Here is a 16,521-nt window from a genome sequence, read left to right as displayed (position 1 = left end):
TCAGTGCTTGGCATCCTTCGGTCGTGTGGCCGTAGTTACGATGGTACTGGCAACGTTTACTGGTATCGGCATTGGGAGGGGTTTGCGACTGCTTTAGTGCCGGAATCAACTCAATCTGTAGTGCTTCGTCTAGAACCTTACCCCTTGGTACAATCAAGGGGGTGTAGTTGTGGAAGCGGGGACCCCTATTGGGGCGATGCCAATCTCGGTCGGTCGGCACTATGGGGGGACGAATCCCTTTGCCCGTGTCTGTGTTCTCAACATGCGTTTTTCGATGATAATCAATGTGTTCTTCTATCTGCATGAACTTTGTCGCTCTTGTTCTTAATTCATCCATATTGCACGGGGGCCGTTTAATAAGACTTTCAGTGAACCTTCCAGGCAGTATGGCTGAGACCAAATGATGCATGGCTATGTCTGGATTAAGGTTACGAATGCTCATACACACTTTGCTAAATCTGTCCATAAATGTTCTTAAAGATTCTCCCCTTTCTTGTTTGACATTAAGGAGGGACATGGAGGATGTCTGATGAGGTCTACTTGTGGCATACTGTGTAGTGAATTTCAATTCTAAAGCGTCGAAGCTTGTAATGGAATTGGGTGGAAGGTCAGAAAACCATCCGAGGGGGCCTTCCCTGCTTCCCTGAGAGAGGTGGGGAAGACTTTACACCACACCGTCCGATCAGTCGTGTAAAGGGTCATTTGAGTTCTGAATATATTCAGATGTTCGTCCGGGTCTGTGGATCCGTCGTAAAGATTTATCGTTAGGCCTCTCCATTTGTCAGGGAGAGGGGTGGCTATGATATCGTCAGTGAACGGATGGCCTCTCGGGTTTGCTACCCTATTTGGGGTTACCTGCTTCACACTCTGATGGGTGTGCTGAACGAGTGATGTGGGAGGCATAGTTTAGGCTATTGTTTGGGCTATTGTCTTTGTTCCTGACTGATGTGGTGGTGGAGAAGGCGCACGCGAATGTCCTTCACGCTCAGATTGCTCGAGTCTCTCCATCAATCTTTTGTTCTGCTCTTTCAGTTGAGCTATCTCTTCCGCATGCCGTTGGCGTTCCTCTTCTTGTCTCTTCTTCTCTTCATCTTGATGTAGTTGATCAGTGACTCCCTTCTGAAGCAACTCCTGCATCTGAATCTGGAGGGTTTGGAGTATCGTCCAATGTTCCATCGCGGCAGTATCATTGTTGTTGTTCGTCGTTGAACCCATCCTCGAGTGTTGGTACCTCTAGGTCTGGGAATAGTGATTACTCGGTCCCACGGTGGGCGCCAATTGTACCTGTATGGATATTGGGGACTGAGTAATGTTGATCCACGTCGATACAAGGTGTCTACTTCCCTCTTGATTGTCCTGTTCTTCAAGTCTCCTTCTTCTTCGCGTGCTTCGGTCGGCCGGTGGGGGTACCTGCGATTGCGCTCCGACGCTCAAGTCAACAATGTTTCCAAGTGAGAATTCTCTGATAATCTGAAAACGTACATTTTTTCCTCCTCAGACGTCTCTTTTAGTAGGTTGACTTGGGCCTTGGTCCTGTGGGCCCAACAGTTGATGGTCAGAGACATGTTTAGTGGTTTCTGGGTCGTGCTTGATGGTGTCCTGAAAATTAGGGGAGTGGTCCAGAGGACGTGCTTCGACTTAGTCAATGGTCATTGTAATTGCTTTCCACTTCACGCGAAACAATCGTAGTAGATTTAATTAGATTTAATTAGGTTTATTCGACGTAAGCCACTCGGTCGTTCGGTGCCGACCGGTACAATATATATATTATATTTGTCAAAAGATAATAATTTTGAAAATATATTTACACAATTATTATTTTAATTATATTATAATTTATGAGAAATATTTTTAATTGTTGTTGTATCTACTACAATGCAATAATAAATATGTTTTTTTAATATATAATAACAAGTCAGTTATTTTGTTACACAATGATTTAACAACACGATTCATATCTTTTTTATGTTTTAATTATTCTATGAGTCACCACCGAAGAAAGTATATAAAGTGTGAAAAACACAGTAAGAACCAACAAGTAGCATGTAGTTCTTATGGACACATCATCGTGAAGAATATGGATATCTTGTAAAAAAGTTATTTGAAACAGCAATATGTAGTGCTTATAAATATAAATTAAAAATGTGCAACATAAAATTCATGATTCATATTTTCATGAATAAGCAAAAAAAAAACTATCAATAAAATTTTTCACAGCCAAAATAAAAGTGTAAAAGTAACATTAAACACCTTTCTTAAGTACAAATGATGCAATTTTTATCTTTTAATCAAGTATAAGATAAGCACTTCTGAATAAACTCAATAAGTTTAGCAACCTCAAATATTTGCTTATGTTGGAATCATGAGGAGATTCGAGTCCTTTAAGAAGCTTTATCTAGAAAATTCTTTGGCACATGATGTTTAGTAAGATATATAGATACACAGAAAAAAAATGCAATCATAATATATAATAAAAGGTATAGCTAACATAGATAAAAGTGATAAATTTTCTATGGCACTTCAAGTCTTTATGATAATAAATTTAAGGGTTAAATTTATTATTATGTGATAATACGAAATTGATTTTTGTTTTTCTCCAAATTTTAGACAATTCAAATATTTTTTATATTTGCAAGAAACAATAAATAAATATGGATTATTTAATGGGTGATCAAACTCTTATACAAGAAATAAATAAAAAAATAAGATAAGGTCTCACCCCGTAACCTATCCCAAACTCCTTACCAACAATTCTTTATCCCAAACAAACTAAAGAAGTTTACCCTTAACAATAGTCAAAGTATAACATGACATCATATACCAAAATACATACAAACATAACCAATTCACCAAATATAATCTTCAAAAGTATAATAACTTTTTTTTAAAATCCCTTTTACCACAAACACAACAACAACAAACAACATACAAAACCTTTACATGACACAACATACAAAACCTTTACATGACACATTTATTCCTCCAAAAGAGTCTTTTTATTCTAATGTAAGAAGCAAATGTTCCTATTGTAATATGTATATTATTGAAATGAGTTTTTCTGTATGTGAAATAATTGTTATTTTTTTAAAGATAGTTTTTTTCTAAAATTCGTTGTTGTTTTCAGTATAGGTTGATGTTCAGTGTAACTACTACTAATAGATTCATGTTAAACCTCAAATTGAATAAATTTCACATACAAAATAACATATTTCAATAATTTTCATACGGCAAGCACCTGAATGTCTAAAGTTTAGACTATGGATGAAAACCAATTTCGTATTATAATATCAGACGAAAAACATATTTAATCCTAAATTTAATAATATATCCAAGGATTATCATTGACCTATAAATGCAATATAAACTTGTATTAAAAAAATCATGTTATATATGTGTAAAATCATACTTAATAGTTTATATCATAAATAGATCTTTGCTTCAACAAAATCATCAAGGAAGCTATCATATATCTAAATTCATACTATCACGCAGGATTCACGTAAAAATAAATTGTGCACCATACATTTTTCTTCATAAAAACTACTTTGCATAGTTTCCTGATACCCAAAACAATAAAGAAACACATAGAGGAAACTTTGGTAGCTGAAAAATGAAAATTTACTTGAAAAAAATGAGGCACGTGCTCTACCACTGAGCTAAGAAAGTTTTGTCAAAAATTTGTTAAACGAAAACGAAAGAATTCGAGATTGAGGTTAACCCATGCAAAAAAAAATAAAAATCGCCGTCTGTGGGGATCGAACCCACGACCACGTGGTTAAAAGCCACGCGCTCTACCACTGAGCTAAGAAGGCTTTGTTAAAAAATTATTAAAAGAAAGAATTCAAGATTGAGGTTAACCTCTTACCTTAGTTATAATGAAATGTACAAGGAAATATGTTAAATGAACTAGAAAATATAGTTATGCAATTATTGTACGATATTGTACACAATTATACGCAATTAATTTAATAATGATAGAATCTCATGATTAACCTAATTAGCTTGTAATTTGGAAAGAGGAAGTCTCCTACACTAGTATATATTTCCTATACATGGAGTTATGTAAATAAACACAAGACCTCTTCTTTTTTCTTACCATCATCTTACATACCATTTTCTTATATGGTATCAGAGCACTAATCATGTGCTCTGACAGTCTCTCTAATTTTATCTGTTAAATAAGAGATCATGTTTGACAAAGAAGGCACCAACGTAGAAACCTTGTACAAGGCTTTACTGCCGAGTAAATTCAGCAATTGTCAAAGACTATTTACTTGTTCAACAATAACGGTAAAAATTGATACGTTTGTTAGTGTTGCAAGTATGCTTGCCATAACTCATCTATTAATTATGCTTTTACGAAACCATGTATTTTGGATAATAGAGCAACCAATCATATTGCATGTGATTCACAAATTTTCACACACACATCATCATTTATTCCAAATGTTAATCTGCCCACAGGCTCAACTGCGCCCATCTCATATACAGGCACAATTCAATGGCAATATCACTCACGTTCTTTGCGTTTCTTCTTTTAATTTAAATCTCATGTTAATTAGTAAGATAACTAGTTCACTAAATTGTTGTGTCGTTTTTACTCCACATGGTTGCATTTTGCAGGACTTGGCTACGGGGAGGATGATTGACTCGGGTAAACAACACGCAGGCTTAAACTTCAAGTCCCCTCTCCCAAACCAAGCCCACGCATCTCAAAGTTCGACCGACCCTGATTTATGGCACAAGCGTCTCAGACATCCTTCTCCAGCGTGTCTACAACTTGCATCTTCCTTACTATCTATCAGTAAAAATCTATTCCCATTCATAATAATTGTAGTATTTGTCCCAAAGCTAAACAGACAAGGCTACCCTTTCCTTTAACCAGAATAAAATCTCATTCTCCATTTAATCTATTGCATTGTGACATTTGGGATCCTCATAAAACCCCAACTCATTTTGGAAAACATTTTTTTCTCACTATAGTCAATGACTATACTAGATGTGCTTGTTTATTTCTTATGAATCACAAGTTTGAAACCCAACATCTCTTAGAATCATTCATTACTTTTGCACAAAATCAATTTCTGGCATCTATTAAAATCATCCACGTTGACAACGGATTGTAATTTATTTCTATGCGTAATTTTTTTTCTCAAAAAAGGTATTGAATGTCAACACACTTGTGTCTACACTCCTCAACAAAATGGAGTAGTAGAACGCAAACATAGACACATTTTAAACACAACACGACCCCTCCTATTTCAGTCCCATTTACCATTAGAATTTTGGGGGAATGCGTTTTAACCGTCGCATATATCATTAATCGTTTGTCAACACCTTTACTAAAAAATAAATCACCTTTTGAGATGCTATATAATCGTCCACCTTCACTTTCTCACTTAAAAAACAAAAATTTGATCCGCGTGGTTGACAGTGCATCTTCATTGGTTATCCTCTCAATCAAAAAACATACAAATTTTTTATATAGATGCAGACACTTTTTTTACAAGTCGGGATGTCATTTTCCATGAAAGTGTTTTCCCATTCTGCCAACAATCTCACACGCAATCCTCACCTCAATTACAAGGTGTTTTGCCCACTATTGACATTGACTTACCCACTCCTGTCCAACATTCACTCGATCAACCTTCTTCTCCTACCCATCACAATGCACCTGAACCTCCATCAAACCAATCTTCTTCTCCTACCCATCACAATGCACCTGAACCTCCATCAAACCAATCTTCTACTACTACTCGTCACAATGCACCTGAACCTCCATCAAACCAACTTTCTCCTCCTACTCGTCATAATGCACCTGAACCTTCAGCAGACCAACCTTCCTCTCCCATTCCAAGAAGTCTAGCGCCCATTACCAAACCTTCTCCAACCGACCTTCCTGATCGACGATCCAGTCGCACATCAACCCCACCTTCTTGGCTTCAAGACTACGTAACGGGATCCTAAGCCTATCATTCAACCACTGCCCAAGATCGGTCGAATGGAACCAGGTATCCTATGCATCATTTTCTTTCTAATTCACGATTTTCTTCTACACATAGTGCATATCTTGCTAACATCACAACCACCAAAGAACATCACATTTATGCTCAAGCTATCCTTGATCCAAATTGGCAAAAAGCAATGGACGAAAAGCTTTCCGCCTTGCAGCTAAATCAAACGTGGACCTTGACACCGTTACCCGGGCAAAAACCCATTAGATGCAAATGGGTTTATAAAATAAAGTACAAGGCAACATCGACGATATAAGGCGCGCCTTGTCGCAAAGTGGTACACTCACATGGAAGGTGTCAACTATTCTGAAACTTTTTCACCAACAACAAAATTAACAACTTTGAGGTGTCTCCTAACCATTACAACAGCCAGAAATTGGTTTACTCACCAGCTAGATGTGCAAAATGCCTTCTTACAAGACACATTGCATAAAATTATTTACATTGACTTGCCACCCGGCATCATCGAAAGGGGATATGTCGACTCAACAAATCCCTTTATGGTCGTCTCAAACAGGCATCCCGAACATGGTTTTCAACATTTTCTCATGTGATTAAATCGGTAGGATTTCAACCGTCCAAGACAGACTACTCTCTATCACAAGACAAAATAACTCATCATTTAATGGCCTTTTGATTTATATGGATGATATTCTTTTGACAGTAAATGATTTGACAAAAATTCAGCGTATTAAAGACTGTCTATTACAACAATTTCGCATTAAAAATCTTGGAGACTTAAAATATTTTCTAGAAATTGAATTTTCGGTATTTACATGTCACACAAAAAATATGCGCTTGATATTTTGCAGGATATAGGACTCACATGTGCTCGTCCAGACAAATCTCCAATGGAGCAATACCTAAAACTCACACCAGACGATGGAGAGTTATTAAAGGATCTAGTCAAATACAGGCGACTCGTGGGACGACTGATACCTCACGGTTACTCGACCTGACATAGCATTTTCGGTTCGAACCCTAAGGCAATATATAAAGGTGTCATGTAACTTGTCAGCTCAACATTTATGTGACAATCAAGCGACATTACATATACCAGCAAATCCAGTATTTCATGAACGCACAAAACACATTAAGATAAACTGTCACATTGTGCTAGAAAAATTACAAGTTGTGATAATCAGTCCTTCATATGTACCGACACAAGTTGCAAATACTTGGCACTGATCTTCACCTACCAACTTGAGGAGAGTATTAAGAAAATAATAATTATCAAATTATACTCAATTATTGTATGCAATATTGTACCTAATTATATGCAATTAATTTAATAATAATACAATCACATGATTAATGGACCCTACCTAATTAGATTGTAATTTGGAGAGAGAAAGTCTCCCTACACTAATATATATTAGATAAATTGTGTTTAGAAATACGATTATAAGGTAAAACAGTTATGTTTTCCCATACGAGTTTCACTAAAATTATTTTTATTGTTGTCGTGTAGTCATGTTTTAAAGTTTTTTTTTCTGTTTTTTAGGGAATCGTGTTTGAAATCCGAGGTTTATCACTCTTGCCATTGCCATGTTTTTAGTGAAAATCTATAAACGTTATAATTCTTTAACACTGAAGTTATTTTTTTGAATGTAAAGGAAACTAAAATTAGTTGGTTTTGGAATTGTTTTTATCCTGTGTTTTATAAAACATTATTTGTAATTGTATTTGATAATTTAATATAATATTCATTTAGTTTCTCTATTCATTTTTTTTCTTATACATCGTATCCAAAGAACAGTGAGATTGATCATATCTTTCACTTAGCAATCATTGTTTTCTCTCCAAACTTTTCATAGTGCAATAGAATTAGAAGATGAAAATTTGTTGGTGGCGTTGGAGATCTCACATCGATTACAGATAAGGACATTTTACAATATATAAGGAGGTGCAAACCTCATCTTATAAGTTGGTTTTATAAGATTGAATTGAGCTTAAATTTCATTCTTAATATACTATCTTTACAAGCCAATTTTAGTCTCAAAGATTTAATCTTTCTTCATCACTTTTAGGTATTAAGGTATTCAAAACTTTTGATGGAGGACTTTTTCTTTCTCAAAAATAGTATATTTGATATTTACTTAATCGAGCCAAAATGGATTATTCCAAACCATAACCTACACCTATGACTTCTAGTTTAAAACTCACAGCAAACGACTTTACATCTATCATTGATCCTTCATTTATAGACCTATTGTTGGTTCTCTACAATACATCACAATCACCAGACCAAATTTGTCATCTTCAATTAATAAAGTATGTCAATTTATGCATAATTCTCAAGATTATCATTGGAACAATGTGACAAGGATATTGAGATATCTACAAGAGACTATCAGTCATTACCTTCATTTTCAAAAACCATCTAATTTGAACTTAATGACATTCTTCGATTTTGATTGGGCTTCTGATTTGGATGATAGAAATCTACAATAGGGTATTGTGTGTACTTTGGCAACAAACTTTTGTCTTGGTCATCATGAAAGCATAGGGTTGTTATTGTTGAAATTATCAAAGTTAAATCGCTTCTCAAGGAACTTATCATTGTTGTGCTATAATCTATTATGACAATCTTAGTGTTGTATTTTTGGCTGCTAATCCTATCATGCAGTCAAGAACTAAACATTTTGAACTAGATCTTTACTTTATGAGAAATAAGTTGATTAATGGAGTTATTTAGATTGTTCATCTGTCAACACAACATCAAATATCATACATCATCAAATTACAGATATTCTAACAAAGTCTTTAAGTGTTTTTAACTTTCAACAAACTGATGATCACTACTTCACGTGATATCAGTTTGAGAGGGGAGTAAAGGAAACTAAAATTAATTAGTTTTGAAACTGTTTTAATCCTTTTAGTATGTTGAGGTATTTTTATAAGATCTTCGCTATAAATTGTATTTGATCATCTAATATAATATTCCTTCAATTCTCTCTCTTTTTTTCCTATGTTTGTAGTTTCTTTTTCTGTTTTATAAGAAAAATAAGGTTAGAGTGAAGTGGAAGAGTGAATTAATTCGGTGCGTCAATATTATCAAAAATATTTTTTAAAACTTCAAAAGAAAATAGAGTTTTGAGGTTGAGGCATTTGTGAAAATTAAGTATTTTGAGAGGCATAAACACATTTTTAAAAAGTATAAGTTTTGAGATAAATTTGAACTCCTTAAACACTAAAAAAACATTAAATAAAAATCAATTTTAGAAACATAAAATAATTAATTATTATATTGACTAAATTAGATATTATTCTAGAGACTAATAAAATTATTAGTATCTGAAGTATTTTCTATTATTAATAAAATTTCTAAATTAATTTCTAATTTGGTATCTAACCAAAGTTATAACCACTAATTAATTGGTATCTAAAATATTATCTAGTTTAGTCAATATAATTATTAATTATTTTTTCTTCCAAATTAAGGTCATAAAAGAAAAAAAAATATGAATTAAGATTAGAGAAAATAAAATATTATTCTAGGGTTAAAATAATTTATAAATATCACATTTTAAAAGGAAAAAATATTAACAATTTAAAATTTATCATATTATAAGGAGGATTTCACAGAAGTGGCATATTAAAATTATGATTACTAATATAATATAATATTTAAAAATAGTATAAATGACATTAACAAAATAAACAAATCATTTACTATTTACTATTCTTGGGATACCGATACCTTAGAGAAGGAAAAACAAGAATAATAGACTCGAGGAATAATTCTCACTACGTATGTGTTTGACCTGTTAATAAACGATGAACAATAATAAAATTAAAAGCTTTTGAAGAATTGACATAGTTGGGAGAAACTAAATAAATAAACTCAATGACTAATATAGCAATATCTGTAAAAAAAAAAAAAAAAATATGTTTATTGGGTGTTTAAAGTTGTCCTTTATATAATTATATATAAAGGTTTAACCAACTTTTATATTTTTTTTTTATTGTTAATAAAAAAAATTACTGGTGGAGTTACTGCAATGAAAGAAACAATAGGAAAGTGGGTTTGGAACATTGATTTATCCACAAATATTCTCATTTGATGCAGTGGGAATGGCATCAGAATTTAAAGTCATAATAACTACCACAAACCACATCAACTATCAGTTGCACTTTCGGTTAAAGGAGAGGTACGTGGACCAACTGAATTATCCCCTCTTTTGAATCTAATAATTTCTCATCGCTATGTATCCACGTCACTGCTTCCACTGTAGTAATCATAACAAATTTAAATTATATTCAATATTTAGAGATATAATTTAAATTATCTTATATTTAATACAAATTAAATAATGATAATGAAAATAGTCATTGTTATATTAATGATGGAAGTAATAATAACAATTTTATGTGTAATAATACTTATAATTTTCATATTTGTCATGGGTATAGTTCCAAGAGAAATACAAAGACATAAAAATGATAAGATTTTTAAAAATAGAAGATACATTATATTGAAATTTTCATAATCACATGAAAGCTCGACTAGTTAGCTTTTTTTACTTTGATTAGTGTATTGAATCGATTGTACAAAATCTATCAAAAAGTATTAGGTGAGTTAGTAATAAAATGGGGTTGTTGTTCTGCTTAGTAACTCTGTTTTATGCGTGTTGAAGTATTAGATTGACTTGTTTGTATAAAGATTGAGATATTTTTCAATTTATTTTTTATTTATTTGATTTTTCTGATAAAAAATAATAGGAAGATAAAACAATTATTTATTATGTTTTCTCAATCATATGTTGTTTTTACTGAACTCACTTTCCTCCTTAGTTAAGAACTACTGTGTCAATGAGATAAAAAAGATTAGATTATTTATCAATGCATTAAAAACTTATTATTATATAGTTTTTTTTATCGACATTTATTATTATATAATATTTAATTGTTTTATGTATTACATCATAGTCATTAAACGATTCAAAATATATTTTAGAAAAACATCTTTCATAACCTTTATACGGTTCTTTGGTCCATTAGAGGTTAATGGATTAAATGTTTAAAGTTACATAAAATATTTGTTTTTAAAGTTTATCATATGTTTAGAAGGAAAAATAATTGTGTAACATTGTATGGCTAATCTAGATGTGACGAGTCGCATCCTGTACTTAGGATTGTTTTTTTCAAAATAGATAGATACTTTTGTATCCTTCCTTCTTCTTTTTATGGTATTCTTTTTGGTATGAAGATATATGATTATTGAAATTTGGATATCAACTTAATTGAGATTCAAATTTCCAATAGTAGATAGGTAACTTTAGAATTTTAATAAAGATAAAAAAAATTACATCTTCTGGTATATGGTGTAAGTAATTAATAGATGATTTAATTGTATTTGTCCAAAAAATAAGAAAATATTAATATAAGAGTAGGATAGAGTAATATATTAATGGGAATTAATATATTGACACACAAAGCCACTTTACAATTGTTATCTTTTAATTAAAAGATAATTGTGGTACTTTCTCTCCACTCATCACAAACTGGTTAAAAATTCTCTCACTAAATAAGTTAAATTTAGCTTTTAATTTTCTTTTAATTGTTATTTTGTTTTTATAAGAATATTCAACTATATTTTATGATGAATAGAAAGAAGTCAATAATTATCCTAAAAATAATAATATTTTGCTTTTAAATGAATGAGTAACGGAAGCCGAAACGAATATGTCCTAGTTAAGATCTGGCAGAAAAGAGAGTATAAAATGAAGAAGTACAATAATTTTGAAATAAGAGAAAATACGAATAATTAAAAAAAAATTATTTTTTTTTAATTTTATGTAATGAAATTACTTTCTTAAATTTATAGAATTTCATTTTTTTCTTAAAATTATACACTCAAATAATTTATTTTGTCATAAAAACAAAGTATCTTCTAAAAATCTGGGATCATGATATTCAATGGATTAACCGATAGCCCGTTGTATTTGAATGGACATAATCTAAAGCAAGGCATGGATCATAATATACTCTTCCAGTTTTAGGTATATGAAAGAAACTCAAATTGAATCATATGTTGACCTTTATAATGTTTCTTCAAATTAACTAATCTAAATGTGATGATTAAAGTAATGCATATTTTAAAGAGGTGAAATTATTTAAAAAGCGATACATATGCCATAAAAATGATTTGTTAACCAAGTTGGAAAAAAAGATATTATTAAGAGGATAAAGAAGAGGGGATATTTGGTTTGAAAGGAATGGCATAAATTTGAATCGCGAAGATATTACTTAAAAAAGAGTGGTTTTGGTGTGAAATGGATATGGCATTTGTGTGAGCCATAGATTAGGAATCTTGATAAATAAATAAAAAATTATGGAAACACAAGTTGAATGAATCCACTTTGGATGCACTTTTGAGCAAAATGGATATCATCTGCATTTGATCCCTTTATTTTGTAACATGATTTTATCCTCTTCTCTTTTAGTAGCAGAAAGCTGAATTCTTATCCCCTTGCTTGCATGCATGCATGCAGTGTTCAAGTTGAAGGCCAAATTATGAGTAGATCTCATGATCATCAGTTTTGCCTTATCCCAAACCCTCCATTAAAGGGAAGGGGGCTAAGGTCGGCAAATCCTTCCAACTTTGTCTTACATTCAGCATCATATCATTATTCAATCACTACTGTTGAGATTGCGGAACTTGGTTCTTATGAAAAGAGATTGAATACATTTAATTAAATAAATAATATATATAATTTTGTTGGTCTTTATCTTATTTTTGGCTTATTTGGAGCATGTTGAATTGAAGTGAAAAGAGTTTGAGAAGAGAGAAATGGGGCCCTTCCTACTAAGGTCCAGGTCGGAATGATGGAGTTCCGCATGGCTTAACATCGTTGTCGACATTAAAATAAACCCATGTGTGTGTTCCTTCTACTTTCTCTCAACTCTTCACTGTATCTTGAATCAACCTACCAACCTTTCTTCCCACCTACTTCTATTTTTTATATTATTACACTCACACAACCTTTTACCAACAAGGACTATTCATCATAACAAACTATCTCCTCAACTATTTAATCATGGACTTTCTTTATTATTATTATTATTATTTTCTTGGGTTTTCTATACTGTATTTTCATGAATTTCAACATGTATTATCATTTCAAATGAGAAAAATATTTTTAAAAATATATATATATTTTATATTTTAGATTGAACATTTTGAAATATGAGTGGATCTAAGTAATGTAATAATACATTTCAAATTGTATAATTTAGAATGTACTTATGGATCCAAAAATACATTTTCAAATGTGTCTAAAATGTAATAAAACATTTTGAATTAAACATTTTGAAACATATTTTTTATTCAGAAATATGTTTTACATTAGGCAATCCATAATATATTTACATTATAGATATACGCATTCCAAAATGTAAGTGTTTAAAAAACCGTTATGAATAAAGAAACTAAGTTTGAGATATAAGAGTGTGCATTCTCAAAGCCATATACAACAATAAAATGAATAGTGTGCGTGAATAACATCAAACGTTTACAAGGCTAACATATGAACGTGTCATTCGTAACATCTATGTAAATAATTACATCCCACTAACATAATATAAAGACCATAAATTAGCCTTCACATAACTCTATGTAAACCACATTATGTCTACAATTGGTATGAGACAACCATCTTGCAATTTCACTTGCAACAATTTTCATTATATAATATAATTGGTATGTAGTTGAGAATATGAATGTATAAAACAAACATTAAAAAATACCTAAAAAAAGGTGAATTGTGCACATGTCATATAGATATGAGTCAATGAATTGTGTCTATGAAAGACTTAGGACAATATGGTGATATTGTTCATGAAGGATAAACACTTCAACTCATTGAAATCATTACAGCAATTACCCTTCAACTAAATTGGCCCCGCTACCAGCCACCACCGTGAGCCACCAAGCACAACCATCGTGACCCACGAAGATCGCTCCAAACCAACATATTGCCACCAACATTGAACATTTATTTTTATAAGGGCAAAATAGTCATTTAAAATTTATGGGCGTGCAGGTTGAAATTCTTGGGGATGAAGAATGAGAAACCCTATTTTGTTGGGTGGGGATGCTATTGTCATCCATCCATCTTAGTCCCAAAAATTAGGCCAATATGAGTTACGCCTTCTACATTTTCACCGCAATTAGTTTTCAAAATCAATAATGTTGAATAACACTTTTTAGAAATTTATGGATAATTACGGAAAATTTCCAATTCTATTAATGCTGAAATTGTAAAATAAATTACAATTATGTCTTATTTAAAAGTTTTATAGGATTCTTTTTTCTCAACAATACAATTTTAAATGTCAATTTGAGACTCAGATTGTTTAATTGTAAAGCTGTAATATTAGAGATTAATTACATATTCATAAACTAAATCAGTTTTTTATTTGTTTAAGTATTAAATTGGTATGCTTGAGACATTTGAGGATCAAATTATTCATTTACTCAATGTATAATTTAACATTAATGCAATTTATTAATTACTTTATTGATTTAAGAACTAACAAATTTTTGAATTCTAATTTAATTGGAAGAAAGAATAACACAATTTAAAAAATGTCTTAGAAAATTTAATTAAGGAAAATTTTTAGGTGTTGGAATATTTTTCTTTCTTATATGACCAAAATTAGTAATAAATATTAGGTTTTGGAAATTCATGCATATGCTTACCATAGTTATATATTGAATTATAATGTTTAACTCCTAAACTCTCTATTTTCTAATGAAGGCCAATCACGGAAAAACCTTAAACGTGAATTTAATATCTCCTTGAACTTTCTTTCTTATTATATCTCCTTTTGCATCTGATATCATTTGTTTCCTGTGGATAAAATTCTAAAAAATGTAGAATCTTCATTTTCAATACTGAGTAAGATTTCAATTTTTCTAAATGCTTATTGATTAATAAAATTAAAAAATATTATTTCATTATTTGAAGTAAAGAACATATTCTTCTTATTGTTTTCAAGTTAGAAAAATAAATTTGTATTTCCAAAATTTGAGGTTCAAACATGTCATAAAACAATAAGGAATTCTTATAATATCGTACACCATAAACATTAGAATCCAGTAATCTCTTCTCTCACGTTACAACACAGTAGTCAAAGAGAAAGAAAATGAATATCGCACTTGGTTGATAACTTGGAGGATAAAGAAACTAATATATGACTATTGTTTTTAAAGGTGGATTTCGAACTTCAAAAGCTGATTCAAAGTGTTACTCGATGACAGAAGAAGAACAACACAAATGACAATTATGCTTGCTTCTCAGCAACAATGTCTTAATCAAAGAATCGGCATCAATGAAGATTTAGGGTTGACGACAAGTTTTACTTTCGCCCTCGAATAGAGCATAACTAAATTGCACAGAATGGTTTAAAAGCTGAATGCGATTCTTTTGGTGAGTGATAATTTCCTTCCCTTGTATCACTACTCAATGTACGACCATCTTGGTTCATTGTTCAACATTCAATGTTCAACGTTCAAACGAGATCATTGGTTTGACCAAACGCTAAAAACATCTTGCGTGCATAGAATCCCATTTGAACAAGTTAGCATGCTCCACCAAATTCAGATGCATGATATGAAGATGAAAAAGCTACGTAAAGACCCCAAGTGTGTGTTCAGCAGCCTAACCAAATTTCTGATCGCAACACATGTTTATGCATCATTACACTTTTTCTTTTCTTTTTGTTCAACGCATAATCTTGGACACTCAAGCTTGTGCTTTCTTTTTCTCTCCTCAGAATCCCTTTCTATCCCACTACTCAAAACATATGCCAAATAAAATAACTTGGCTAAATATCTTATACCAATAACTTCGAATACGTTACTTTGAAAAAATTGACAAAGATTCATTGTTCCAACGCTTTGACAATGTAAACTGGAACAAATATTTAAGGAGCATGTTGTTAATAGATTAATTTAATACACCAGATGCACTCTAAAAGGTTAATTTCATCCACTTTCAGGTCTAATTGACATTATTAGTATATTTGTGGAGTCATGTCCAGATCAAAGTAAGCTATATGTAGCAAATATTCAATCAGAATCGTTATATTATTATTCTTGATAAGATTTTCTTTTTATTTTATAACTGGAGAAGATCTTAATTCTTTAGGGCATAAAATCCAATGATGTAACAGGTCATCCAAGTGTGGAATGAAGGATACTCCTAAGATTTTGATGATAATTAACTGTAACAAATGGTGATATTTCTGTCATTTTTTTTGTATTATTTAATATATTGTTCACGAGTAAACGCGGGGTTATAGGATTTTGTAGTTTTTTTTTTAATCACACACACGTATAACTAGCAACCGTGAGCTGCACTATGCAAATATATATGTATTGTGAGGACCCACATTCTTTCCACACTATCTCACATCACACCAGTCTCTTTTTATCTTTTTTAAATTCCAAATTTCAATAAAAACACATTTTTGATAAATATTTATCTAAACTATTTAC

The 16,521-nt window shown here is 31.5% G+C and overlaps 1 non-coding gene across 1 annotated transcript; it reads right to left on the bottom strand.

The window, feature by feature from the left end:
* Nucleotides 1–3,740: 3,740 nt before the first annotated feature.
* On the bottom strand, nt 3,741–3,812 carry TRNAK-UUU (transfer RNA lysine (anticodon UUU)). Its single transcript has one exon. It is a non-coding gene; the product is annotated as a tRNA-Lys (tRNA).
* Nucleotides 3,813–16,521: the final 12,709 nt, after the last annotated feature.

Source organism: Phaseolus vulgaris, chromosome 2 (genome assembly GCF_000499845.2).
Source record: "Phaseolus vulgaris cultivar G19833 chromosome 2, P. vulgaris v2.0, whole genome shotgun sequence".
Taxonomy (NCBI): domain Eukaryota; kingdom Viridiplantae; phylum Streptophyta; class Magnoliopsida; order Fabales; family Fabaceae; genus Phaseolus; species Phaseolus vulgaris.
Note: the sequence above shows the minus strand (reverse complement) of the source record. Positions and strands in the feature narration are given on the sequence as shown.